Below are 27,475 nucleotides of genomic sequence, written 5' to 3'. Positions count from 1 at the left end.
AGACAAAAGTCTTCTGGTCTTAAAGAGAAAACAAACAATTTACCTGAAAAGCAGAAGCAAGATATGCATGTAATTCTTCCTTGTTGAGGGTGTTCAAGTTTAGCAAGACGTTCAGCATTGATTTTTCTATCCCATGCACAACTTAAACAATTCTGGTAAGAAGATCACCTTGGAGCTTAAGTCTTATAAGCAGTAAGCTGAGCTTCAGCCTCCCCATTTGTATCATACTGACCGAATGCCACCTCTGGCACACTCATAGGTAACTTACACTGTTGAAGAGCAAATGGGATAATAAGTGAAAAAAAGATTTCTGAGCTGTAAAGCACTATAGAAGCTTCTGCTGTGATGGTGGTGAGTGAGTATGAGTCACTAAACTGTGACAGGATGGATTGTTTTCTTTTTTTTTTTCCAGTCCTGGGGCTTGAACTCAGGGCCTGGGCATTGTCTCTGAGCTTCTTTTGCTCAAGGATAGCATTCTGCCACCTGAGCCACAGTACCACTTCTGGTTTTTTTTTTTTTCTGTTTATGTGGTACTGAGGAATCAAACCCAGGCCTTCATGCATGCTAGGCAAACACTCTAATACTAAGTCCCATTCCCAGCCAAGAGTGAGATTTTAGGTTGTCTTTTTCTTTTGTTCTCTTACATCTACTGACTATATGTAGAACATTAGAATACTGATACATATACATATAGATATATACAGTTACTATGTGCCAATTAAAAGCACAATTGTAGACTAATAGCAATTGTTAAAAGGTTTGATTTTAAAATAATTTAGATTATACAGACTTGGCAAACTATGGCTCATCATCTCAAATGTACCAGGTTTTGTAATAAACTTTTATTCTAACAAATCTATAACTATTTATGTCTTTAACTGTCCATCGCTGCTCTTGGGGCACTGTAGTGAGCATGAATATTTGGAATAAAGATGCGAAGCCTAAAATACTTATTGTCTGGCTCTTTATAGAAAATGCTTGCTAACTTCTCAATTAGATCAAAAGATTCTGGCAAAATGAAAGTCATGTCAACTTCTCAATATTAATATGAATATTCCTGAGACTAACATTCCCAAGAATTCCAGAAATGAACATTTAATGCACTGGTAGGAAGGAAGAAATTATCTAAAGGATAATTTTTTTTATCTAGCGTCTGAACATTTTATATCCCATTTTGATATCTGAATAAAAATATAATAACTGTTAACAATATTTACTTCAGTGGTTGGAGCCCTGGAATTCTTTTAGAAACAACCAAAAGTTCTTATAATTTTTTAAAATTTCTTGATGATATTTTAGTATGTTCATAAGGACAGATTAAATTGCAAGCATTCCAATTAACAAGACATTCAGAGAATGCTGGAGAATTATTTTAGTGGTGGGTGATTGTTTTAAAGGGCTATAGAGTGAAGTCTTTTGATATGTGGCTAGACATCTTGGAATTTATTTGCCAAGTTTTCTAGGCTAGACCCTTTTCAAATTTACTTCAGTTTGAAGAGCCTCTCTGATCTTTGAACTACTTTACATTCTTCGCAGTCAGATGTTTCTTCTGTTTTTGCCATTGGCACAGACACAAACAAAACACACCACAGCCCCAAAGAGGACAATTTACTATTAGTAACAAAATATTCTTTTCTGTGTTTTCAACTCTTTTATTTTGGAGCAAGTCATTTTATATCGGAAGCCCTTGGGCTGGGGATGTAGCTCAGAAGTACAGCCCTTGCCAAACGTGTGAATAGAACATGAGACTCAGTGTTCAATTCCTAATCTCTCTCTCTTTCTCTCTCTCTCTCTCTCTCTCTTTCTCTCTCTCTCTCTCTCTCTCTCTCTCACACACACACAGTAGTTGTGTATAGCATTTGCTTTCCTTTGGTTGGTAGGGATTATAGCTGCAGCTAGCACTGTCTCTCATAGACCCCTCAATCGGTATCTTCCATCCTCCCTCCAGAGACAAATGCATCTGGGAAGGTGGTAACCCATGGCATCTAGGTGCTGGAGGAATGGGGCAAATAACTTGGAAGTGAGTTTAGTATTTTCCTGGAGAAGACACTTTGTGTCTTTCTCTTTTTCCTTGTTTTCATAATTTACTAGCAATGAATGTCATAATGAATGCATTGTGAGTTAGAGTAGATGAGTCGATGTAAGACAATGGCACTTACTTTACGCCCTTTGAAGTTCAATTTCCAGACTGAAAAACTATTGGAAGGCCTGGAAATGAAGTATATATGCAAAACTAGGCAGTACTGTGTAAAGCATGCATTTTTCTCACACTTAGGCAAGTTTAGTGATTTTAAAGTGGTCAGGATACAGATCATGAAAGATAGATAATCTATTCTGTTCATATTAAGCAGATGTGAACATACCTATTTATAGATAACAGTGTTCCCCAGTAAAGTTGGTGTGCTACTTTCTTGACAGGACTGGACACACTGAAGGAAAATTCTGAAAAACAACTGGCTTTTCTGTACATGACACACTACAAAATGCTGTTTGCTTCACTATTAAAATGGAGTGGGAATAACTTTTATTTCTACTCTTAAATTTTCCTGGAAAATAGGGAACCTTGCCAATCTGTTATTGAATCTGAGTATAAAGACAAAGCACAGGTGGTTAAGATGCAGGGTGCAGTGCTCATTGTAACTCACTCATGTACAAAACTTGGTGGCGAATCTTTCTAAATAAAAAGAAACTTCTAAATCTATAAGGAAAAGAAATGAATGGTGACTTCTCATTTGCAAGATGTTCTGCCTTTATTCCAAGGTCTTTAGCTTGTTGTTAATTTTACTTTGCCTTATGAATTAAGTAGCAGAGCCTCACTAGAAGTGAAGGGAGGGCATAATATCTATAAGAGTAATTTTTTTCCCTAACATCACCTTATCTGACCTTTTCTGCTTGACTCAGACATATACTAGATATTGCAAATAAGGGAAACCATGGGATCTATGTTTCTTTGGGCCTGGCTTACTTCACTTAATATAATTTTTTCCAAGTCTTTCCATTTCCTAAAAAATGGGGCAATGTCATTCTTTCTGATGGAGGCATAGAATTCCATTGTGTATATATACCACATTTTCTTGATCCATTCATCTACTGAGGGGCATCTGGGTTGGTGTTTTTTTTTTTCTTTCATGCATTTGTTTCTAACGCATTTATAAGATTATTTCTTTGTTGCTTTGTATGTCCCTCCCCCACAGTATAACCCCTGCTTTCACTGTATTTGCTGTAGGTATAATTTGTGGAGGGGAAGGGGAAAAACAAGTCGTTTAAATAAGGATACAGGTGGACCCATTGCAACAATGAGATGTACAAGTTGTCATGTCGAAACGAACTTTACAACTTTGGTGGGGGGGGGAGGATAAGGTGGGGGGTGGGGGAGAGGCTGGGAAGGGATGGGAATGGTAAACAAAGGAGGAGGCTACAATGCTTGCTAATAAATGTACTCACTATCTTGCCCATGTAATTGTAACCCCTCTGTACAGTATTTTCACAATAAAAAATAAAAAAGAGTGTATTTTATGTCTATCTGCCTGTCTATCTATCTATCTATCTATCTATCTATCTATCTATATCTTTTATCTATCTCTATCATCTATCAATCTAATTCTATTTATCTATTATCTACTTATCTATCTACCTATCTACCTACCTATTCATCTACCCATGGTCAGATAGTATTAGTTATGTGTTGTAACAAAGCCTTAATAGTTATATTTGGAGAGGAGGAGATTTTTAAGGAAGAGAGAATTTTACATTTCATACTTTGCATCTCTAGACTACAGAAAAGTTTTACTATTTTTGTGTGAGAATATCATTTAACAATGCCAAGTCTTGTTTAGGGAGCAGAACTTCTTGTCTATAAGCTTCTCAGCATTATAGAATATCTAATCTATGTTATTAAAGGCAACTTTTTGTTTTACTGTGGTGGAAGTTGATAGCCTTTCTAGCAATATAGACTAGGAGCCTAATGTCATCCTGAGCCCTACAACCATTTCTATTGCCACACTGTCTGCCTACAGAGATAAGAAGCAATTGCCTACACAGTTGCTGGTTACGATTTCGCCTCCTGGCAATATACAGAGTGAACAGTTCCAATATCAGTAGTCTGATCATTGGAAACATTAAGGTTTATATTCAGATCTTCTAGTGGATGCTAATTCCATAATCAAGAGATCACAGATTCATGACCTGTGACTTCTGTCACACAGAGGAAACCAGAGTGATAAGTGTAGAAAACAAATACAGCAGGAGAGTAGGAATTAAGAGATCAGAGTGACATCCAAGTTCAAATTGGGACTACAAAACTCTATTATAAACTGTAATATCTGATTTCTAAATGTTAGTGGAGATTCTGTCTCCAATTAGTATAGTTTTGTGTGTGTGTGTGTGTGTGTGTGTGCACGCATGGGTGTGTGTGCTCCAGTCCTGCGGCTTGAACTCAGGGCCTGGGCTCTGTCCCTGAACCTCTCTGTGTTGAAGGCTAGTGCTCTGAGCCACAGCACCACTTCTGGCTTTTTCTGTTTATGTAGTACTGAGGAATTGAACCCAAGGCTTCATGCATGCTAGGCAGTTACTCTACCATTAAGCCACATTCCCAGCCTTCCAATTAGTATAGTTTTAACCAATACCTAAACATTTGTTTGAAGTGATACTATGAGATAAAACAAGGGAAATATTACCACTACCCTAAGATTAGATAATTTTGTTATTAGCTCACTTTTAGTTTGTTAATGGAGTCAATATTGTATGAGAAATTAATCCCAGATCCTCTTACATTAAAGTAAAAAAGAGAAATCCAGTAGTAGACTTCAGACTTGCTGAATGGCTGAAACTAGAACTTGGTGGAATAATGTTGCTATCATCTTCTGATTTCTGTTCACTTGATATGTTGATGTAATTTTTACCTTCAGGCCTTTTTCTATGTGATGTTAGCGAGGATTCTTGAAAGCCTCATGGGGCTATGCTTTTCAGCCCATTATTAGGGTAGTTCAGGAACTGCGTTTGTCATCCTGAGGGTTGTGTGTCAGTTCTATAGTCTCTTGTTCTAGAGGCATGTGGAATGTGATTGGCTTTGCCCAACTCATCTGTCTCCTCTGTAGTCAGGACTGGTGATCAAAGGCATAACATCACTGGCAACCCAGTAAGTTCTGTCAAGGAAGCAATAACACATGATGGACAATACATAAAAAAAAGAAAAAAAAACTCCAATGTTTGTTGTCACCTATAAGTGATGTCAGAAGCCATCATCTGACCTGGGCTCTGTCCCTGAGCTTTTGTGCTCAAAGCTAGAGCTCTACCACTTTGAGCCACAGCTCTACTTTCAGCTTTCTGGTAGTTAATTGGAGATAAGAGTCTCATAGTCTTTCCTGCCTGGGCTGGCTTTAAATCACAATCCTCAGATCTCAGCCTCCTAAGTAGCTGTAATTACAGGTGTGAGCCACCAGCTCCTAGCTTATAAAAGATATCCTTAAATTGAATTGGTCTCTTTGGGATATTTATCTCATCATTTAAAGTATTGGTATCTACTCTATATTAATTACTTATATTTTAAGGAAAGGCTCTTTTCTCTTAACCCTGAAATATAAAAGATTACTGAGAGACCAAACCAAAACGAAAGTAAGTTTAATACTTCCTATGGGCGACAGGCCAAAACTTAATCACGAACATAGAGTTCCTCTTTTACACTCCATGTGTTGTTTTGTTAGGTTTGCTTTTACTTCATAAAGGTGGGGGGAAAACCTAATTCAGGTATACTAAATTCCCAGAGGAGACTTGGATTTAGCATCAATGATGTCATCAAGAGTCATCCTTACACATAGCACACCACTGATGAAAAGAGTGGAAGACATCTGAAAAGTTGACTTCTCATCTGAGAATTCATGAAACTTTACAGACATTGAGACCTTTTCTGAATAAACTCTTTGTTTTGCAATTCTAATACCTTCCCTAGACCTCTTGGTGAATATTTCAAATTTCCAGGAATGTTTTAAGGCGCAGTTTAACAAAAAAGCTTGGAACCAGGACTAATTCCTGGGGATAGGAATTTACATAAATCTCTTCAAAATGTAAGTCAGGAAAGAAATTCTAGGATCAAACTTATAGAATGATCATTTTTCTGAATATACTTTCAATATATCATTATACTTTTCTCTAAAACAATGGATCTTTGAGGCCCCTTGATCCATCATGTTATGGGGAGAAGCAAGTGGATTTCTCACCCATGTTACTGAGGAACGCATGAAGGTGTGGTGGTAATACTCACACTAGTTTGAAGTTAGGGAAGACTAAGATGTATTCTATTTTTGCTGTGCAACACATTTTGTGGACAAACAAAACTAGTCATTACCATTGTTTTTACCTAGTAAGAACATCCGATAATATGTCTCCCTAGTAAACATAAGATAACATTTATTAGATAGTGTTGTTGCAAATGCCAATGAGAAATAGTATCTCTAAAACATCTTTTACCCAAGCAAGTGCTTATAAAAGTGTGTTTGCTGAAATTCTTGTTACTTTGACCATTATTATACTTTTTTTTGTTAAGCCTGGGAAAATGTCTGTCAAAGTCTATACAAAATTGTGCTGTATCCTTTGTGGACTCAAGTGCTGAGGTTTGGACTGAAGACCTTGGTTGACAAGTGCTCTACCACTTGAGCCATGCACCCATACCTTTTTGCTTTAGATAATATTTTTTATGTAGGATCTCACATATATGCTCTGATCAGCCTGGAACATGATCCTTCTGTTTACATTTCCTATATTGCTGAGATGATAGGTGTGTACCATACATCCAGTAGTTATTGTTGTGGGTTTTTCTTTCTGTTAGGATGATGTCTTCCAAATGATTTTTTCCCCCAAGCAAGCTTTCAGCCCTGTATTCTCAGCCTTCTGAGTAGTTAGGATTACAAGTGTGAGTTAGTACACCTGGTTCATTTATTAATTTATCATTATGTATGCTGTTTTATCGGCTGAGCCATATAAACCCAATAATCTAAGATCATTCATTTAGGAATGTTTTTTATCCTATGTAGGGTGATGACTTTGAGTGTTGCTTAAGCCTCTTCTGGTACCTCTGTTCAAATGCTTCTGCGTTGGCTCTGAAATTTTAAAGCTGTTGTTGCCTGCATCACAGAGTGATTCCTGTTCTGTCCCCGTGTGGGAAATGGCCTATCTGGGCTTGAACTTTTATCTCCCTTGAGAAAATCCTGGGTTTCCTCTTCTCATACCAGAATGACTTAGGTGCCTTATTGCATTTTCTTAGTCTCGCTTATCAGAATGATTGTAGTTGTTCCTTGTACTCATTCACAACCACCTAATGCAAAATATTTTGAATATTTATTTTTCTTCTGCTTCCTAGTAAAAGCATTTTTAGCAATTTTTTGTGGTTGCTTATGTATGTCTCATTATTTGGGGAAGAGATGAATCATAAATACACAGACATATTTTACTAATTGTTACAAAAATAATGTAGAAATATTAAATCACACATAAGTAAACAAATCATTTTCTGTGTGTATGTGTAGCATCAAAGATAATGCTTAAGTTTAAAGTTTGGTTAGCAGTAAGCCCCTTAGCCCAGTAATTTATTTATTTCCTTCAACATTTGCTCAAAAAATGTTTCTCAGTGCCCAACTGGTTGGGAAAGATGCTGTGAAAATGAATTAAATTGATATCAGCAAGCTAGCTTATGTCCTATTAGAGGATATTGACTCTTGAATCAAATAAGATCAGAGTTGCTTTCTGTGAAAACAAATTTGAAATTTGGATATTTGTCTGTTAGTTTTGATGAGAAAGCAATAGCTTAGGGAAAGGTCTGGCTCCTTTTCTTCCATCACTGTGGAAACTAATGGGATTTTAGTAGCTTGCCCACAGCCTTGGGTAAAATTGGCTTTTCTGTTCATTATTGTGGTGACTTTTTCTACAATAGCTACAGATAAGATGTCTTTTCATATCTGTGAGGAAAGAATGAATTTCATTTTGTCACATCCCTGACTATGCTTTTAAGGACTGGGAGAAAATATCACTTAAGAGCCCCTCATTATTAAATCCCATTTTCTTGTCATTCTGAACTATATGTTCAGGATATTTCTCAGGACAACTTCCTATCCTTGCTTTGTGTTGCTCCATTTTCTTCTCTGTGGTTGTTTAAGACAACAAGAGACCTGTTATAGTATTTATTGAGGAAATGCAATGTATTATTTATATTATTATTATATTTATTGGCCAACAGTGCTTCAGAGAAACTTGTGCCACAACAAAGTTAACTCTTCCTGCTTTCCAGTCATGGGCCTCTTTGGGAGCATTTCTTTTCACTTCCCTTCAGAATTATTATTATCTTTTACTTGAACATAATAGTACAAGTTTATTTAAGAAAGCTGATCATGGGTGTTAAGGATACTTGTACTCACTGTAAATTTATATTCTTGATGTCTTTGAACTCTATATTTTATGCCATATCGGGAGTGAAATTGACAATAGCTGTTATATTCTGTACTTTAAGACGTGGCAAAGTCTAGAAGTAAGAGTACAAGGCAGTTTATAGACATTATTTTTTTTGTTGACTCAAATTTTGATTGTAACTTTGATCTAATGACTCAAATTTTGTGCATGAGAGAGACTTTATGAACTTGATATAGATTTGGTTATTAAACTTGGAGTGACCAATTATCCTAGTTTTAATCGTCAATGCCAACCTGAGTCTGTGTTAATATCTATTTGTTTTATAACTGTTCAGGCTCCAAATATTTGGGCCAGTTTGATGTTTGTTTCACTAAGATTGAGCTCTGAAGGTCATGATAATTGAGTTAGGGAGAATCTGGGACTTCCCTATGGAAAGAGATGTGCCATGGAAAGAAGAATGTTCTTTAAAGATACCAAAGGGTGTATCTTAGGGAAATCTGATGTACTGCAAGGCTTCATGGGACCATGAGCTGTGAAATTATACCCACGTCCTCACACGTGGCTTAATGTTCTGTTGTTGCTGTCCTGAAAATCTTAAGAATTTCAAAAAATAGGTTCTAGACCTCCATTTACATGAAGTCCTCCAAATTATGTAGGTGGTCTTGTATATGATTATATACTCATTTGGACTTGGGAGCATCCCATAGTTTTCTTCTTGATTAGGACTAAGATTTGAAACCTATAGTTCTTATCAGTAGCTCCTCAGAAAGCATTTGTAGAGATTGACTAAAGGATTTGTGGCATTTCCATTTCTCTAAACATAGTAAGATCAATTTTTGATTAAACCGGACCAATGCTGGTAATGTTTGGCCCTCATCAATTGCTGCGTTCACTCCCTGTCTCCTGTTGCACTTGGTGGCTGGCCTTCATAGTGTAGGTTGTCTTTAAGTATCCATATGGTACTCATAACTGAAGGACATTGTTGAGAGTGATGGTTATAGCTCTATCTACTCTCCTTACCATGAGAATCAAAGGAAGATGGTTTTGCTTTGTACTTAGTATCGATATTGCTTGTGCCCCTGGATAGTTTAATTGGTTGATTTCTTAGATTTTGGATCATGTGATTGTGTCTCCCTCTATCTTGATTGCTGGAAGGTTTGGAAGCATGGAATTGACTGTTAAATGTGCCAACCAACTCCACACTTTCATCTTATCCTCATTTTTTCTTTCCCTCTGTCTTCATTTTTCTCATCAACTGATTAATTTTTAATGTAGTACTTTATTGTATTTTTGGTCCAAGGCTGGAACTCAAACTCAGTACTTGCTGCTTTTGCTCACGGGCTAGCACTCTACCAACTAAAGCCTACCTCTAACCCCATAGCACTCTACTTTTTTTTTTGTAACACCTATGATTTTGTAAGCAGCTTTAACTTTTGTCTGGAATGTAATACTAATACATTCCCTACAAAGTTAGTTCTTGAATATGCCATATTCCTTCCTGGAAACATAAAAGAGAAATATTTTTAAAAGAATAATGATGATATTTTTACTATGGGGAATGCAAACTATCCTTTGGAGTGGTGATAATGGAAAAATAATAATGAAACACTTTGGTGATAATAAATTATGGCTTGAAATGGTAGACTCTTATCTTCAATGTAATATTTGAGTTTTACTTCATGGTGATTCTTGAAAATTCCTACCCCCTGTGCCTTATTCTAATCGCTATGAATGGATATTAATATAATGTATGTCTCCAAACATTTAGGAGTATTACTAGAGTTTGTAAGGAAAGTATTTACTTTAATACATAGATTTTTGTACACACAATTTATTATTGTTGATTTTAATAAGCTACCCCATTTCAGTGTTTTTTATTCCTATTTATTCATTTGTTTATATTTATCTTTATTTTCATTTAAAAACAAAAGGACTCCAGAAAAAGAGGCATGCAATTATGACATATAACTTATTTGTTCTCAGGTTGAAAGCTGACTTGTGGTTTTCTTATAATACTTTACTTCAGTAATTCATTCAATATTCATTCACAAATATTTATTGCACGTTTGTTATTCTAGGTGATAGGAATACCCCAGTATACTAAAATCATTCTGTCCTCTTGACTGTTGCATTTTAGTAATTTCCAATAAATTATGCCATGTATTTCTTAAGTTTATGTCCTTTTTCTAATGCTATGTTTTTTTTCTTGTTAGCATGTTAAAATCAAGTTCATTTGAAATATAACTTTTATGTGCATTTTAATTCTTCCTCCTCCGTTTTCTTTATTGATCAAACTGCTGAAATTTTCACTTGATTTGCTGTGCACCACATATTTTACTGATTATAGAGGTTATGTGATGTGCTTGATTTAGACTAATTTACATAATTTTCTGATTAAGCTACATATTAGCCTTTTGACCTTTGCACTTTTTCAAAGTTAGAGGATAATTAGGCTGCACAATTTGATAGACTTCACATCTGGTAATTTTTTTTTTACTTCAATTAACAGACACTTTTGATAATATGTAGATTTTTTCTTCTAGGCTAAATATGAATAAGTTATTTTCATTCTGACAGGCACGGCACCATTATTGAACATTACCCATATTTTAAAAAATTCTTAAGTTTCTTGTTCAAAGTAAAGAGAAAAAATTGGGAATATTTTTTCAATGAAAGACAGAAGTTTCTTAGCCACAAGAGTTTCCTTGTTATACCTCTAGGAGGTAGAAGAAAAGGTAATTCTCTTCTCAGAGTTTGTGTGCTTAATACACAAATGAAAATGTGGCAAAAAAAGTTGATTTTATTTTCTTGATGGAAAGCCCTGAACTCTGCAAGTCACTTTGCTGACTAGATGGAGGAAAACCACTTAGAATAGCTTTGTCCCGAGGATAATTGTCCCTGAGGAAAGGAATATCTTGACCTTCTCTAAGTCACTTACCAAAAGACACATGAGCTCTGAGCTGTGATCCTCCACTTCTTTGAAATTCTCTCTTATTAGAAACTATCTACTGAGGTGGATCTTGGATGACACTCTCCCTTCCCAACCCAAGGAAAACTCAGAAAGATTAGAGAAGTCTCAGCTGTTAAGGTGTTGATGTGGGTAAAGGACTGATAGTATAACTAAACACCATTGGTTCTTCTCTTGCAAACTCAGTAAGGACAACCAGAAGATACAATAAGGGAGAAAGATTTATTATCTGTAGCAGGTAAAGAAAGCACTGGAGTTATTCGAAAAAGTGCCCTTCTTGAACACAGGAACATGGGGAGTTACTTTGATTTAGATTTTCTACATATTCAAATAGGAAAGCACTTTGGGGGGCACATTCCTGCATATGTACAGGTTGAGATGTGTACTCCTAGGTGGTCAATTCAAATTTGGATTCCGTCAGTAGATCAAACCACTGATTAGGTTAGAGACTTCATAGTCTAATTGTTTCTCCGAACACTCTCACAAAAGCACTCAGATGAATGTTTTGTATATCCATGTATCTCAGTACAGTCATGTTGACAATCTAGATTGAACATTATAAATAGAAAAAGCAATATATAGTTGAAAATACCAAATTACTCTATATTCTCAATTAGTACAGAACTCAGTCCACTCTGATATATATATATATATATATATATATATATATGCATTTTTCTGACTAATAAACTCAAAATTTTACTTATTTTTTGAATTATTTTAAAATTGTTATATACATATACAGAGCATATACAGAGGGGCTACAGTTACATGAATCAGGTAAGGAGTACTGAGCACACTTCTTTTTGAATCATGTCTCCCTTTCTGTTGCTCTCTCCTGATTTTTCCCTCCCATCCCCACCCACAAGATGTTCAGTTCATTTTCTACATAGTGTATAGTGAGTACCGCTATTGTATTTGTTCACCCTTTTTCCACCTCTTATGTGCCCTCCCCAACTCTCCTAAATACAAACAAATTAAAAAACAAAAAAGGAAAAGAAGAGAAAAACAGCAACAATGAAAGCTAAAAATGACCTCTTGTTTCCTTTTCTTGTGGTCCATTTCATAGAATATTATTTTATATGATAATCTGCACATAGCTATTGAGCCTTTATCAACCACTCCTATGCATCTGAGCCTTTGGCCTCAGTGTGTGAAGCTAGAGAATATATAATTGATCATGTCCCAGTGTATGCATATATATAAATATATGTATATGTGCATATATTACACATATACACATATATATACATATATTAAGTATATATATATTTAATCATTCAGTGTGTTTACTTGTAGATATATAGGCACATTCTAGTTACCACAAATGAGAGAAAACATCCAGTACTTGTTCCTTTCGCTCTGGCTTACTTTGCTTAATATAATTTTTTCCAAATCTTTCCATGTCCTTGAGAATGGTACAAAAACATTTTCTCTGATGGATGAGTAGAATTCCATTGTGTATATATACCACATTTTCTTGATCCATTCATCCACCTAGGGATATCTAGATTGATTCTTCACTATGGTAAACAATGTTGGAATGAACATGGTTGTGCTGGTGGGTTTAGTATGGCCTGGTTTTGGTCCATTGGATAAATGACCAGGAGTGGGATTACTGGATCATAGGGAAGCTCTATATTTAGTCTTTTAAGCAAGTAATATGTCTATATTGTTTGCTAGAGCTGCTATGACAAAGAACTCAGAACATAGGTAGTTTAACCAATAAAGAACTTCCTCAAAATTTTTCAGGCTAACAGTATGAGATCAAGATGTTGCAGAGCTGATTTCTAAAGTGTCCTCTTGTGATGATGATCACTTTCTGTGACTTCACACAGTCTTCTATCTGTGCATCTGGATGCCCAAATTTCCCTTGTTTTTTTTTTTTGTCCCTTCCTTCCTTCCTTCTTTTTTCTTTCAGGTCATGGGGCTTGAACTCAGGGCCTGGGTGCTGTCCCTGAGCTCTTTTGCTCAAGGCTATGTCCTACCACTTTGGCCCACAGCTCCACTCTGGTTTCTGGTGGTTAACTGGAGATAAGAGTCTCAAGGGGCCTTCTGTTGCCAGGACTAGCTTTGAGCCATAATCCTCATATCTCAGCCTCCCGAGTAGCTAGGATTATAGGCATGAACCACTGGCACCTAGCAGATTTCACTCTCTTATAGTGACACCTCTTATGTTGTATTCAGGCCCAGCCTAACAACTTCAACTTTACCTTAGAAGAACATATCTCTAAATATAGTCATATTATGAGTTACAAGTGTTTAAGATTTCAACATGAATTTGAGTTGGGCAGAGTTCAACTCATATGTTGTCCAAAAGTAGTGATAGGAATTAGACAAGGTAAGTGGGAACAGGGATTGGAAATATTAAGGGGCTGCAATCTGAAATTGGGTTGATAAAGAAGGTCTCTCTCTGAGCAAGTATCATAGGTAAAAACAGGTAAAGAAGACAGACAGTGTACAAGACACTGTTGGAAAATGAACTTTACAATTTCAGGGAGGGGGAAGGAGATGTTGGAGAGGTTGGGAGGGAGGAGATGGTAGGGGAAAGGCAAAGAAGGGGGTAACAATGCTCGATAGGAAGTACTCATTACCTTATCATGTAAATGTAACCCCTTTGTACAATATCTTTACTCTCTCTCTCTCTCTCTCTCTCTCTCTCTCTCTCTCTATATATATATATATATATGAAGACAGACAAACAGATGCCAGAAATTGTCTTGTATATTCTAGCAAAAATCTTAAGATACCATTTCTATCCACAATATCAGGAATAACTGACAGTCTGAGATTCCAGTTTGTGGTTAGATTATTGCTGTAGTTTGGATCTTGAATGTCCTGCAGAAATCTATGTGTTCAAGGCTTGGTTCCTAGTGGGAAGAAGTTAGGTTGCTAAGGTGTACTTTCTCTTTCTGCTTTCTGGCTACCATGAAGTAATCAGCTTGCTTCTCCACAAGCTCCTCCAGGACAAACTGAGCTCACTTATCACAGTCCCCAAAGCAGCAGGACCGATTGACCATTGACTGAAACCTCCAAAACTGTGAGCCAGAATAAACATTTCCTACTTTTTTAGAGTGATTATCTCAGGTATTTTGTTACAGAATTAGAAAGCTGACTCCCACAGAGATGGAACTCATGTAATGCTGATAGGAGGTTGTAGAGTGCTATAGATACTTCAGAAAATATTTATGTGTTTTCAAGTAAGACTGAACATAATGACTTAATCATTTAATTCCTAGAAGTATCATAGACAAACTTGTACTTGAATGTCATAAGAACAGTGGAGGAATAGTCACAGCTCAATCATAGCACCAAAAAACGAAATAACTCAAATGTTCACTAACAAAACAATAAGTAAAAATTTGATATATTAAGAAATAAAATACTGTATACTAGCAGAAGGGAATGATATATAGATAGCTACATATATCCATGTGGATGGCTATAAAAACATAATGCTTAGCATATATTCTCTATGCTTCTATATGTTAAAAACAAGCAAAGCTAGAGGGTGAGAGTGAATGTTTATAGAAGTACATTATAGATATAGAGATGTATAGAGAGACGTAAGAAACAGAAATATAGGTGGGGGTAAATCTGATCAAAGTACATTATATCACAGTGAATTTCCTCCTTTGGTAAAATTACTTTGTACTAATAAAAGTTTTAGAAATAACCAAAACTAAATAATTTATTTTAAGGACACAAACATATTTTCATGATAAGCCCACACTCACAAAATATAAGGAATGGCTAAAAAACTTCAAGACAGTTACTCTGGTGAGAAGGGAAAGATAAGTTAGGGAAGAGTATGTGGTGGAACTTAAGGGTGTTTTATTCTATGTTTTGAGCTCATTTGTTTCTAAATAGGTATTTAGATATTCATTATAAAAATCCTTGTAATGTCAAAGTTGATGTAGTGTAAGTTAGTTGAGCGTGTTAAGAACATAGTCATATTGTACATCTAGTAATTGGCAATGGATATTCTCACTTAAATCAGTGCTAGAAAATAGTGCTTGCTTTAAATACAGTCTCAAATCTTGAATGATATTTCAGTGTTGTTTTGTTTTTCCATTTAAGCAGATATTATCTATGACAGTTACAGGAATGTTACATTATTTCCTTTATGTCAAGGTTTTTGCTGTTAGTAATAAGCTTTTCTCGCTACCCTTTAAAAAATAGCTAGCATTTTATCTCTAAAATTGGAGCAGATTCAGTACCATCAGAATCAGGACCTCAAGCTAATTCAAAACAGGCAAAGCTTTAGGCCAAGAACTGAGCAAGCATAATCAGCCCTTCTAATATGTTTCTTTTCTTTTATATAACAGGGGCATTTGTTCTCTGACCAGCTACTCCTCTAAATGAACCAAGTCAACTACTGGGAGAGAATATGAAGAAAATAAAGGTCATATTCTCATAGAAGAAATTTTATTTTATTATTTTTAATTATAGTCTTATTATTTTTAAGTAGTTGTGCAAAGGGGTTACAGTTCAAACTGTCAGTTTATGAGTGCAGTGGCTCTTAATCAGTATCACCATTTTTGTCAGTTTCCCCCAATCCTCTCAATCCACTCATCCCCTTAATTCCCCTAGTTTCATGGTATACATATTGGAGATTTAATCTATTCTTTTTCCTCTGAAGTTTTACTAATTTTAGTTTATACAGTGGATGGATAATAGGTTAAAAGAGAAGATCATAATAAACTTATGTAGAATCTCAACACAGGAGCTACACACACTGTAAAGGCTTTAAGAAGGACTAGACAATAAACCGTACATAGAGCTGAACAAAGGGGTGGACACTGGGCTTTCGCAGGAAAGGAAGTGGCCTACACTGTTCGGGGTGGGAGGGCAGAATGTGAGCAAATATTGTCTTGTTAATACATGTAAAGTCCGCAGGTAACAGCCACCTGTGGTCATCTCTGTCTGGGCCAAATATGAGTCCTCACATCTCTTTTTCTTATAGGCATTTTCCTCCTAGACAGAAAGTGTGATATCAGATAGCAAATGTTATTTACAAGACTGACTATGCCACTCATGTATTTTTTTCATAGATGTAAATTTATTTCGCAAAAAGATAACCTTTCTGAGCCATTTCTATGATTGCAGAGATCTGGCATTTTTCTGAATAACCAACCCAAGGTATGCCAAAGAAATATATTTGAGGTTGTGTATTATACCCTCACACTGGAGTTTTAAAGTATGTGTTAAAATTTGAAGTCATTTTTCTTGGTGACCTAATTTTAATTGTAGTACTGCATAAGCTATAGTTTATTATAAAAATGTTTGCATAAATTTTTGGACCTGGGCTTTAAGTCATTCTCAGTTGGAATTAAATGTACACATATGATCTTAATGCCTTTGAAGCTCTTGTTAGTTAAAAAGTGTTAAAAATTAAAAGTGTCAAACTTATAGTCCTACTCACTTTCTCATACCATATTGATTTCTTTAGTTTCTTAGTTTGGGGAATTACAACTTCTTTTTTGGGGGAGGGCTAGGATATGTGTTAGAGACAGAATCTCACTCTGCTGCCAAGGCTGGCCTCAAACTCATCATCTTGCTGCTTAAGTCTTTCAAGTGTTGGGATTACAGATATGTGTCACTACGCCTACAGAAAATGACATAGTTTAGGAAGGATTTTTTTTTTGTTAGAAGTAATAGAAAATGTAATGATCTGTCTTACATAAAAAGCCATTGTGTCTTTGTAAGTGCAGAATAGCAGTAGGCATTGCTCATGTTTGCTTAAAGGCTCAAAGCAAATGGAAACCAATGCCACTGTTCCCTCATGAACACATAGCTGTGGCAGCCTACCATATCTGTATTTAAGACAAAATGAAAACAAAAATAACAAAGATCAACATATCTTTTTGTCCAAAATTTTGATGTGTCAATGTCTCACATGGAAAGAGATGCTGAGATTATTTTGTTTTGCTTTGTTTGCTTTCCTATCTCTACCATAGAAATAGCCACAGGAGTATAGGGTTGAGTTTTGCATGAATCAGTCTATAGTCTGTGCCACAAGAAATCTGTAGCTCAGCCCAGAAGCTGATGTTGAAAGTTTTGATTAGTTAAGCTCTGCAGAGCTAGTTCACCTACAAGCTTAAGCAACTTCTTTGTAAACCCTTTCTGTATGGGTTGTTCTTCCAGTGGACTATAAGTAATTACTGGGAGTTTGTCTATTAATTAAAAAGGAGATTATGAGGGAAGTTAACAGCAACTACATTAGCAAGATTCCTCTGTGGTCTGTGACCAATCTTCTAGAGGTGGAGCAATTTATCTTGTTCCTGCGGACTTACAGCTTTGCTTTTTGCTTTTATGTAGCATCAGATAACTTGAGGCTCAAGGACTCAAAGCGGTATTCACATATCAAGGACTGTGTGGAGCATTTTCTTAAAATTTATTGAGAAATAACTATAGAGAATCATTATAACTCTTTTAATACACAGTAGGTAAGCCTCTGGGACACCTGTAAACCAGTGGCTAGCAGACTTTATCTGTTAAGTGCCATATAAATCCTATTTTAAGTTTTGAGGACAATGTTACCTTTCTGTGGCAGTAAATCATCTCTATTACTATAAAGCAAAACCAGCTGTAGTCATATGTGAGTATGACTATGATCCAAAAAAATTTTATTTACAAAAATAGGCAGAAAGCCAGATTTGGTACTTGGGCTATAATTTACCCACTTCTGCACTAGAGAGAAACTGTGGAATAATTATCACAATACAAAGTAACAGTCAAATTTTAATAGTATTTATTATGTGTAAGCCTCTCAGATATTTTTCCATTTAATTATAATAATTCTGTGAGGTAGATAATATTATTAATTCTTTTCATTAATAAAGAATCACAGGAAGTTTGTCTTATCCAAGGTTTTTAATATAATTGTACTGGGTCTTCAAACCCCAAATCTGATTTCACTATATACAGCTACTAAGATGGTGTTGAAATGTCTTTTCTAGAATATTAGACAATTAATAAAATAATAGAGTGTTTTTAATAATCTATCCATCCAACCTTGGATCTACCTGTTTACTCCTTCATCTAAGTTAACAAATATTCATTTATTGCTTTAGAAAGTACAACCCAGCAGTGAACAAGAGCAATTCCTGTCTCCATAGTGCTTGTCAACTAGTAAGTAGAGATAAATAGATAAACCAGTGAGCCAGTAAATAAAGGTAATCATTGCAGGAAATGAGGTTGATAAGCCCAGTTGATGGGAGAATGCCTGATTGGATAGAAAGGCCTTTACAAGGAGGTATGGCATAAATAATAAGAGAAGTAGACATTATGTCCAGGCATAGAGAAACATTGGTGCAATACCCTAGGTGAATGAACTTGGCCTTAGTGTACACAATAAAGGGCCATACTGAGAGGAAGCGTAGAAACCAGTCAAGAGGCTCAACATGTACAGTCTTATAGTAAAGGATGTAAAGGTTACGTGGGAAAGAGGTCACTGAGGGTTTAGCAGGGACATAATTTACAGTTTTATTAATTCTCATAGCTTCTTTGAGGAGATCACAGGAAGGCCCAGAGAAGAGGCAGGGTGCCTTTCTGGATATTAATACATAAGTCCAAGTGAGAGTAGACAATAATGTATATAGGAGTGAGAAGATAATTATAAATTTAAGAATTTCATTCTGTAGGTAGAACTGATGAAAAGCTTTGGTGTGGGGTGAGATGAAATGGGTGATCCATGATAATACCTAGGTTTGGGCTTGAACGCAGAGTAACAGAGATGGAGAAATCAAAGAAAAGAAGGGTTGGGAGGAAAAGGGTATTCAGAAGGTCTTAGAAAAGTTAGTTTTGCATGACTCTTAGATAACCCGTTGGAAATGTCAGGTAGAAAAACACATGAGTCTGAGTTATGGGGAAGATGTTACTGTCTGCATTTAGACAACAGTATCAGTGACAATGTTTTTTCCTTCCTGCTCCAGGAAACCCAATCAAACTAGGTTAATGGTAATGACATTTGTTACTACCCATTAGAAGAAGCCCAGACACACATGGGTTTCTGGATTGTTTCAGCCAACACTTCAATGAGGCCTTTGAAGTCCCACATATTTCCTTATTTTTCTTATACTGAACCAGTACATTCTATGACCCATAGTTAGTTGTTGTATGGTTGAAATATGACCAATGGTCTGCCTCATTCATAATGAAAGGAAGGAAGAAGAAGAGAGAAAGAGAAAGAATCCAGAGGAAGGGGAGAAAAGCTGTGATTCCTTTTTAAGAACAAGTTTCCTTTTTGGAAGTCCTCAGCAAGTCTTTGCTCACATATTATTAGTCCAAATTGGCATTGTTCATAGGACTTCTACTATTGGCTTAGACAAAGTATGCAAGAAGTCCATGCCCTTTGCTTAAATGCAAGAAAATACATAAGGGGAAAGGATCAAGATTAATGGAAGGGAGCTGAGGTCTGAACCCTGCACCAGTACCTCTACCTGAGAAGTAAGGGCAGATAGTAAAGGAGATAGGTGTGTATGGGGAGAAGCAGTAAGGGAATAAGCAAGCAGAAGCATGGTCATATCACAAAAGTAAATAAACAAAAAAAGAAGTGTGATGAGCTGTGCAAAGTGTTGTTGAGGAAAAATGAGGCAGAAAAGTAAGTAGATTTTTGTTAGACATTCGTTCTGCATTAGATTATGGCTAGAAACAGGGTGTTAAAGCCAAAGGCTCAAAATCTGCATAGGAGTGTTATTGTCTCTGGAAGAAAGATATGGAGTGACAAGAGTTTGTGGTTCTTTGTTCCACTTACTAATTGTGATTGATAATCATAAGGGATAACATTTCTTCGTAAGTGGTCCTAGTGTACAGATAAAACGTATCATTTTCACACCTCAATATCCAGGTTTGGCCAGTTAGCGTGCTGTAAGCAAGAAAAAAGCACACTGAATATGAAAATGTTAAGAGATGATCTCTTTATCATCTTGCTTGTATTTCTGCTTTTTGAATTCTTTTTTATACCTCTATGCCTGAGTAGAGCCCAGCTGGGCAAAAAACAGGCAGGTCAAACTCTACCCATGAGCATGCATGTGAAATTTTCATGGATGTCAGTGACAGGCCTATATTTTATTATGCTAGGAAATAAAATCACAGATGCATGATGGATGGATAAATGCTGTAATGCTGAGTCTTCAAAATCTCTGAATCAAGCCATCAGCAGTCATGTATGGAGTTGAAGAAGGGTGCTAAAAGGGAAGGTAATAAGGAGGTCTAGCATGTTTCAGCTTCCTTGAACTTATCTTAAGTCCGTTTCTCTTATCATGATGTATTGTACATTATGTTGAATTGAACCCCCCTTTCCTTCTATAACTGCTTAAAGATGATTTTTAAAAGTCTTGTTTCTCCCTCAAAAGTCTGAATTCCTTCAGTAAACGGGCTGTTTTATTTACTTGTGTAGTCTCGTAGCTTAAATGGAGTGCTGTGTCTGTACAAATTTCAAGTAAATGTAAGAAGAAAAAACAGAGACGAAGGTTAGGTGAATAAGATAGTCAGCAAAGGGCTGTAGTCTCATGGAGGAAATTCATAATTGTGCATCTTGGAAGCTATTATAGGCTTTAAAAACCTGCTTTTCATGGCTTGTCAAAAAGTAAGAAGCTTCCTGAAAGATCTAAGATCCCCATTAAGTTGGTGGTTCAAATAATTAATTGCTCAAATAGGGGTGATTTTGCTCTTCAGGGAGCACTTGGCAACATCTGGAAACATTCTGGAATGTCACAACTTAAGTGTGTGTAGGGTGGTGCTTTTGACATCTAGTTGGTAGAGACCAAGAATGTTACCCTAACACCTGGCAATATGTAAAATGGTACCCACAACAAAGAATTATTCAGTTCCCAAAATGTTAATAGTGATCAAATTGAGAATCTTTTGTTCTAACCCATGATAGTACAGTTTTCTGGGTAATAATTATATATGTACTTCCCACTTCTTTGTAGGAGAGCCTATAGTTATCCAGACAATAATACCTGAACCAGAGCAGAACCAAGCCTAGATTCCAGGGTCAGGTGAAGATTTGAAAATTAGACCAGGAAGCTGGAGGAAGTAGTTCATGCTTTTCAGCTCAGCTATTTGGGAGATGAAGGCAAAAGGATAGTGAGTTTGAGGCCATCCTGGGCAAAGTTAGAGAGACTCTATCTCAAAAACAAAACAAAAGTGCTGGAGGGTGTTCTTTGAGTGATAATGTCAACAAGGTCCTGGGTTCCAGCTTCCATACCACACAAACAAACAAAAACTCATGTGGTTTGTTTAAATATAGAGTTTATAGATATCTTGGTCATAAATAAGTTGAGTTTTGTCCATTTATATCTATTCCCTTGCCTAGAAACTTCATCGTTCTTTACAAACAGACCTAAATGACACACTGCAAGAAGGCAGAAAAGACAATAAGGTGTGTAATGAAATAAGCTTTGTTTTGTATCTCTCCAAACATTGAATACAGCTGCTGTGTCCACTACAGTTTCTTGCTTGTAAATTATCAATAGACTGATGTCCAATATGCCAAAGGATGCTGAATACAAGCTCTACAGAGCTGCAAACAGTGGAGAGATCCCCAGAATGAGTATTTGGATTGTTCCAAATCTGGCAGAGTTCTGTGTGCCCACATCTGCGTTCAGAATTGTGATATCTCTCATTACAATTTCAAATGATGAGCTTGTTTTATAATGCACATAAATTGCCTTCAATCGACTTGGTGATTGAACATAGTAAATATTTTTCTGTGGTACTAAAAATAGCAAGAACTCTGGAAAGCATTCCCCTTTCCTGTTCGGGAAAGGCTCATTTTCCTGCAGCAAATCGGCTCTTGAATTTGGTCCCTGATCCACATCGTTTTCACTGCCTCATTTATCAACTCCTGAAGCAGACAGAATTCTGCCAGGGTCTGTTCAAATGCCACTGCCCTTAGAGAGGCCGTGATATCCTGGGAATCTGCTGCCCTTCTCTGCACATGTGTGGGGTGTCAGGGAATGAATGCTATTGGAAAAGGCTGCCTGGTTTGGGAGAGTATTAGGAATTAAAGGAAGCTGCCTTGTGCTGTGCCTGGGCTGCTGTACCTCTGTTCCTTCTGGAAAACCAATAGTTTGCAGTTTCTAGACATTTTCTGGGGCCTGCCTTCCATCCCCAGAGTAGCTGCACATACAAAGTATGTGTGCCAAAGGCTGTCTTTTTCTGTCTTATGTTTTTGGTGAAGTCTTGTCTTTCTGCTGCAGAGATAGTGTGAGACTGGAAGGCCCCACTATCCACACTCCAAGAATGCATTCCTATAACATGGGCAGCTGTGGGGATGGTGGGAACTTGTATTAAAAATATGTTTCTATTCTTGTAATGCCAAGTCTGGTTTGCTATAGCAGCACTGAAAAAAAAAAGCATATTTTCAAGTTCATGTTAAGAACAAGTGGATCAAAAACTGGGAAATAAAAATACACAGTCAGGATCAAGTTCATAGATATTCAGAAGGTCAGCCTTCAGACATTGCACCTTAATGCCATTCCATATTTCCAGAATTCTGATATACTTCTAATGTGCCTAATAGCATAGAAAACATAAAAGAATTGTGTAGGAAGTGCCAAAACACAGCTCAGGAATGGAACATGGACTCTACCTGAGAGTACATCACTTCCTTTAATTCCTAATACTCTCTGGCATTGAGTCCTCCCAGCCACAGAATAAGGAAGTGTGATCTGTTCAGCCACTCCTCCCACTTTTGCATTCTGAGACCCTAAACTGTTGTTTAAAAGTGGACAGGGAGATGCTTGTAAAGTCTTAGAGAATTTGGAGCAGTGGTCAATCCTCTTTTGGCATTATTAGAGTGTGAACTCAAGACTCTGCTTGCTAGGCAGGTCATCTACCATTTGGGCCATTCCACCAGACTTTTTAGGCTTTAATTATTTTTCAAATATGGTCTCATCTATTTTGGCCAGCCTCATAGTCTGATCTTCCTACTAGTGCCTCCAATGTAGTAGCTGAGATTACAGATCTGGACCACCATACTCACAGAAGCAGGGCTTGGCTCTCTCCACTGGGAAAGGGTTGCTCTGAGACTGAAGACAGTTCTTGCCATAGATGCTGCTGCTTAACAAAGAGAGAAGGAGAAGAGCTGTGAATCCGTGATCCTGCTGGCTGTAGGCCTGGTGGTAAGCTAGAGGCAGTGAAGAGGCTGCAGCCGAGTGGGTGTGGACTCTTCCTGGAAGCTCTTCCTTCAAACTAAATGAGCAGGATGAAATGGGTGACATAGACTATCGAGTCCTTTGTGGAAACAGGGCTCTTATGAATACATTCACCAATAGAATAAATTCATTATTCCAACTGCTAAGAGAATGACATCCACGTAATTATCTTGTATTTTCTAGTAACCCTGAAACATACTTCATGGTATTTTTATGTTTTAGAGCCTTGTATAATGTCAAATTAAGCCTCCAGACCTAATAACTAACGAAAAATGAGTTTTCAGGCATAACTGTGAGGAATTAAAATGAAAAGACACATCAAGAAAAGGGAAGGGATAAAATATACCCCATCCTAGGGTACAGCTCTACGTTGATACTTAACCAGTTCAGTTGAGAATGATACAAATGGACTACCAATTGTAGCCCAAAGAGTCTTCTCTCCATATGTAAAAAACCCCACCATGATTAAAATGTGCACTTTCCACTAGGCTCTGGTGGCTCATGCCTATAATTCTAGCTACTCAGGAAGCTGAGGACAAAATATTGTGTTTTGAAGGCAGACAGGGCAAAGTCCATGAAACTTATCTCCAATTAACTGCCTCCAAAAAGTCAGAAGCAGAGCTGTGGCTCAAGTGGTAGAGTGCTAGCCTTGAGCAAAAACGCTTAAGGATGGCTCTCAGGCCCTAAGGTCAAGGCATAGGATCAGCAGAAACACACACACACACACACACACACACACGCACGTGCATTTCCCAAACCCAGTCTAACCAAAGCAATGAAGAAAGTAGCTCGAAGATCTACTATCAATAGATATTAGTAGAAATGTACTATCAGTAGAAAGGTACTATCAGTAAAGAATAGAATCCAGTGGAGATTTTAAGAAGGAAAGACGTGCAAATGGCTATGTCATCAACTATAGTGAGGCCCAAGGAGGTTAGGATAGAGGAATGTGTAATAATAAGGAATGATTAAAAGTAAGGAATGACTAATAAAAAGGCTCTCAGTTGCCCATAAAAAAGAAGGCATGGTCTTAGAAAAGTGGCGAAAGGACTAGAACAGTTTTAAGTAAATGGAGAAACAAACTTGTAGTAATGATGTGGAGACGGTACTTATGGATTGTGCTTTTTAGGGATTGGTCAGAGTAAGGGAGAACAAGGGAAGGAAGGAGCCAGGCTGGAGGAAGACATTGAATTGATAGAAGGTTTTTATTAATTAGAAATGGGAAGTATTAATTGTCCATGAGAAAGTTTATGGGTTGAAAGGAAAGAGCTATTGAAAACAAAGGTTAAAATACAAGAAGTAAAGGCATGAAAAAGATAAAGTTGATGTTCAGGATGAGAATGACGAGTTTTTGATAAGGAATATGATTGGAAAAAGTGCAACTTGGGTAAATTTGGTGATGGAATGAATGTTTTAGAGATTTGGGCCCTGTAGCCTTGATTTTTCTTTGAAGTCAGAGACAAGCTTACCTCTTAAAAATGCCAAATAGACAGGTAATGGAATCTAAGATAGAATGTAATATTGAAGCAGATCTTTGTAAAGTGCAGGGTAAAGTTCACTAGCTCAGGCCAAGAGATTTTTGGGTGAGTTAGCAGAGCTGGAAGCCATAATCTTGTAGTCCTCACAGTTCATATACGGCTTGGCATGACCTTTTCTAACAGTGATGTGTAGTCCTGGTAGAAGAACACAGAAGGCAAATATATGGCCTGTGGATTAAGACATTTGAAGGACAGGTACAGGAAGAAAAGGTTAGGTGGGTAAGGAAAGGAAAGATGCTAGCTAGTGAACAGTTCCGTGGCTTCTTCACGGAAAAAGGAAAACTCGGAGGGGAAAAGAGAGAAATCCAGACAAATGACATGTGAATGAATCCTAAAAGCACAAGTTTTGGGGGTTGGGAATGGGAGGGCTATGGGATAGTATTTTCTGCTGAGAAAGTAAATTTTGTAGTTTAAGATCTGAAAATGGAATAGATCATGGCCAACAGAAAGGATTAGTCAGTCATGTGGTTCCAAAAAAATAACAAAAAGTTGCTTTCATCATAACTTATTTTGAAAAATAAAACAAGGTGAAAACTATTTGAAGAGGGGTCATATAGAACTTGAGTTAAAGTTGTTTAATTTTGTACATGCATATTTAAATGAAGGGAGTTGGACAGTCTAGGCTTCCATTTTTAATGCCAAATAAATCCTTAGGAACTGCATTAAGAGGAACATAGATGTGAAGGCTCCTTCGCATAATGCATTCTCCCTCCAAGTCACCAAATTGGAACTCACTGACAATGTGATCAATACTAAAGACAATGTGAAAGTAAGGTGTTCCTAGAAACAGAAGCAGTGGATTTTGATTGCTGAAACACTGGCTCTTTCATTAACCTTATCTTTGGGGTGTGTGTGGGGAGGGCTTACACTAGTAAGACAGGCATTCTACCACTAGCCTTTGGTTGTTATTTTTAAGAGAGGGCCTCTCTTTTGCCTGGAAATTCACCTTGGCCGTGAGTTGCCAATTTTATGTGTCCTGTTATAGCTGTTATAGCCTTTTTGTTTAAATGAACTTTCATGGACTTTTCTGTACAGGCTAAAACTGTAATCTCAGCCTCCCAAAAAACTAAGGTTATCAGTATGAACCACAAGCACCCAACTCTTTAACCTTGTTTTACATATCAAAGACTATTTTAATCCAGGCTTTTGTTTTAATCTGCCATAAACTTTATAGATTATTTATAATAAAGGTATATTATGTATTATATATAAACATATATAAAGTATATATACGTACTTATATGTATATGTATGTGTGTATATTTTTATATGCCCTGGTATGAGTATTAGTGGGAGGGGCAGATGAATCAAGAGGTGGAATGTTGTAAGCCTATTCTCTTCAGGGAAGAAAGATGAATGAATGTGGTCATAATAATCTATCTATGTTTGTGAAAATGGAACAAGAAAACTCAATGACACTGGTTGAGGTAGGGGAAAGAAGGAAGAGGGAGAACAATGCAGGAAATGACTCTAATCAAGATGTATTATATCCACAAATAGACATGTTAAAATGAAACACCTTTGAACAACTAATTGATGCTTAAAGAAAAAAAAAACAGTTTGTGAGATTCTGTCTCAACCTGGCTGGGTGTAGTAGCATGCTCCTATTTTCCTAGATATAGGAGAAGCAGAATAGCTGGGTGCATGGTTGAGTACCTGTCATCCCCAGTGACACAGGATGCACAAGAGGACTAGGAAGACTGAAGCCCAGCCCAGTCATAAAGAGAGACCTTGCCAAGAAACCAACCAACATAAAAAGGAACTGGAGACATGGCCCAAGGGATAGCATGCCAACCTAGCGATTATGAGGCACTGAGTTCAATCCCCAGTATTGCCAAAACGAGTAAGTAAATAACCAAAATATTTCTATTGTGTTAAGAAGATTATCAGAGAACTGTCTAGCTTCATCCTTATTATGAATCTCCTATACAAAGGCTTTAGCTGACCTGAACTTCAGAAATGGTACTGCTTTTGATTCAAAGTCGTTTTGTTAAACAACTGGAGTGTCCTTTGCAATAGATCTTACTGTGGGAGGGATGTGTTTGCAGGCTTTACCCATCACATCCTGAAATGCCATGCTTCATTAGGCCCTGCAGGAGACTTTGCTCTGGGGATTTAGTACCAGGGAAAAACATACCTCTGTAGGAAAGCTTGTTTCTTCCTCTTAAGGCTATGGTACCTCTTATAACATTCTAACTTTGCCTCTTTGTGTTTAGCTAGAGCTAAATTTGGGTTCCAGCACCAAGAAATATAATGCTACTTATGCTCTTTGCTTTATTATATTCCTATCTACTTTTACTTCAAGGATTGTTTATCCTTTTGGTAATCATATAGTAAGAACTAACCAAAATTTATGTACAGTGTGAAAAGCTGATCATACAAAGCCTCAAAAGCTTGCAAGTAAA

This window comes from Dipodomys ordii, unplaced genomic scaffold (assembly GCF_000151885.1).
Source record: "Dipodomys ordii isolate 6190 unplaced genomic scaffold, Dord_2.0 Scaffold49, whole genome shotgun sequence".
Lineage (NCBI taxonomy): Eukaryota > Metazoa > Chordata > Mammalia > Rodentia > Heteromyidae > Dipodomys > Dipodomys ordii.
The sequence above is the reverse complement of the archived record's forward strand: the minus strand, read 5'-3'. Positions refer to the sequence as shown.